The following is a 3541-nucleotide window of genomic DNA, read 5'->3' as shown; positions in this document are numbered from 1 at the left end:
TTTTCCACTCAGCATAATTCCCTTGGGATCTGTTCAAGTTGTTATATGTTTCAATAGTTTTTTCCATTTTTTTTTTTAATAAATATTCCATCCATGGTATGGATGTACCACAGTTGATTACCCATCGAAGGACATTTTGATTGTTTCCAGTTTGGGAGTATTATGAATTAAGCTACTATAAACATTCGTGTGTAGATTTTATGTGAACACAAGTTTTCATTTCTCTGGGATAAGTGCCCAAGGGTACAATTGCTGGATCATATGGTAAGTACATGTTTAGTTTTATAAGAAACTGCCAAACTATTTTCAAGAATGGCTGTACCATTTTACATTCCCATCAACAAAGTATACATGATGAATGATGAGTTTTTAATCTATTAAATAAACTTTATTAAAGTTTAGCCATACATTTCTTTTACTATCCACTACCCTACTATACTGTAATTGCTTGTTTACTCGAACCCCACCAGACTAAGTTTCAAAGTTAGGGAACCTGTTTTGTTCACTTTGATGCCTTTGATTCCTAACATAGATGGTCAATAAATATTTGTTTGGTGAATTAACAAATTAATGAACAGAAAAAAATATAGCAGAGTCAGATTGAAATCAAATTGAAAAATAAAATTGTCACTAAATTAAAACTATAATTGAATTTAAATTGGATGCCATGATTTTTCTTCTAACATATGTAACAACATTTTCAAATCAAGATATTGGCACTCTGTAAAGTGAATCACTTGTGGGACAAACTGATAAAAATTAAATGCTAACGTATGTTGGGCCAATGTAATTTGTTAGAGTACTTTGGTAACAGCAAAAGATCAGAGACAATCTAAATGACCAATGATATGAAACCACTTTAATAAAATTACAGTGGAATACCATGCAGTTATCAAAAATAATGAGAAAACTCTTTATGTAAATAATGAGCATCATTCAAAAGATATTAAAAGGTTACAGAAGAGTATGTAGAGTATGCCCCTCTGTGTAAAATTTTTAAATAGATATATGCATTAAGATATTAATCGTCTCTAAGTAAATCTATAAACTACCTGGTATACTTGGACCATCTTGTGCTAGAAAGTAAAGAAGTGTTCAAAAATTTATAGAGATGTCAAAAGAATACAGGAGCCAGCTTAAAGAGACTCCTTCTGGCCACATTTGGGACAATTTAAGTATTAAGTGAAAATAACAGCAACAGATTATGACACATCGAATAAAAATGCAAAAAGAGAATAAGACTGAGTTCAAACTGATATTTAAAAATTAAATAGAAAATGAAAATAAGGAGGGAGAAAGGAAAGTTCTTTACATGAGAATAAAAAAATTAAAATACCACCATTTTGCAGTCACCATAGTAATAGATTCAGGCACGTATCATCAGTGGATGGAAACCATTGGGTTTGCTGAACAGAAAATAGTCACACATTCTCAAAATATTACTTCCATGAGCAATATTTACTTTTTTTAATATTTGTTAATTACAATGGTAACAAGTGCCTTTACAATGGAGAAATATGACAGACACCTTAACCAAATGATCAAAATGTACTGTATTAGTTTCCTATATCTGCTGTGGAAAATTACCACAAACTTATGGCTTCAAACAACACAAATTTATTATCTTCCAGTTCTGCAGTCCAGAAGTCTGACACCCATTTCATCAGGCTAAAATCTCGGTGTTGGCAAGGCAAGTTTCTTTCTGGAGGCTGTAGGGGAGAGTCTGTTTCCTTGCCTTTTCCAGTTTTCAGAGGCTACCTGTATTCCTTGGCTCAAGGCTCCCTCCCTCCACCCTCAAAGACAGCTAAAGTCTGTTGAGTCTTCCTCTGATCACTAATCACTGGGACACTGACTCCTTGCCTCCTTCCTTATGGGGGACATTTGTGATGATTTTGGGCCCACCCAGACAATCCAAGATAATCTCTTCTATCTCAAAATCCTTAGTTTAATCATCTCTGCAAAGTTCTCATTACCACATAAAGCAACATTCATGGTTCTGGAGATTAGGACAAGAACATCTCTATGGTGACCATTATTCTGCCTGCCACATTTCCATTACAGATAATGCCATACATCAGCATTATGCACATTCTGATGTAATGCACTGAGAAAGACACATCACTTTAAGGTAGTTTTCCTACCAAAAGAAGTATGTATCTAAATTGAGGAACTTTCTGAAACAACTGTCTTCCACTATTTAAAAAGGTCAATGTTGTAAAAAAAAAAAAAAAAAAAGATTGGGGAATTATTCTAGAGTAAAGGAGACTACAAAAATGTGACAACTAAATGCAATGTATCATCCTTAAATGAATGCTGCATTAAAAAAATTATAAAATTGTATTGTTTGTTCTTAGGAAATATATGATAAAGTATTTAGAAGTATCATGATGTCTGCAACTAACCTCAAATGGTTCAGAAAAAAAGATCAAGAAAAAAAACATGGCAAAATAGTAACAATTGGCGAATCTAGATCAGTATTGTAAAATAGGAATGTAATGCAAACTATATATATAATTTTAAATGCTGTATTCTATAGTAACTATATTTTAAAAAGTAAAAAGAGTGGAATTAATTTTAATGATATTCTAACCATTTATTCCATCATCAGTGTAAAAATTATTGAGATATTTTACATTCTTTTCTTTCATTCAACACTTACAGAACATCTAAATTTGCGCAAGCCACATTTCAATGCACAGTAGCCACATGTTGCTGGTGCTACTAAACCGGGTAGCACAGGTCTAGATGAAGGATATATGCGTGTTCATTGTCCTATGCTTGCAATTTTCTGTAGGTTTGTAATATTTCAAGATAAAAAGTTAGAGGGGGGAGAAATAAATAGTAGTTTGTATATGCATAGACTATTTCTAGGAGGATACAGAAGAAACTGTTAACACTAGATACCTCTGGGAAGAAGAAATGAGGAATGATTAGAGAGAAATGGTGAATTTCGTTGCACTCTTTTGTATCTTTTGTACAATATGTGACTAAACTTATTAAAACTTAAAATTATTCTAAAATAGTATCTGCTTTATCTTTTTATTCAAAACCAAGTACTCTAATGCTAAGCTCTGGGAATCCCCAATTGAGAGGTAAGAGCTCCACCTACTGAACTTGATTTCCTAAAAATTCCCTGATTGTAGGAAAAAGATGTGTGTCTCATCTAAAATATGAAAATTAAGTTTAGAAATTTCTACTGGTGGTTTTCCCATCTTTATTTATTAGTCTTAGTAAATCCTATTAATATTCCCGTTTGTATATTAAATAAATTCAGATAAATTTTATCAATAATCTAAATTCTACTGAGTTGCTGAAAACAAGAAACATATGCAAGTAAAGCTCACCTAAATTCTACGGTGATGGGTGACGGCAGTAATTTACAGTGGTGCCGGATGTTTCGAGCAAGTTCATTACGAATTTATATCGGTTTTACTTAAGCCTCCTTCCATTTTGCAGAGAAGCAGAGTATCTCGGGTTACATTTGTTAGACTGTAATGGTTGGCACTTTCAAAGCTGAATTACATTCCATTGCCTTCTGCTA

The sequence above is a fragment of the Pteropus medius genome, unplaced genomic scaffold (assembly GCF_902729225.1).
Source record: "Pteropus medius unplaced genomic scaffold, Ma_sr-lr_union100, whole genome shotgun sequence".
NCBI classification, from domain to species: domain Eukaryota; kingdom Metazoa; phylum Chordata; class Mammalia; order Chiroptera; family Pteropodidae; genus Pteropus; species Pteropus medius.
This window is presented reverse-complemented; position numbering follows the sequence as displayed.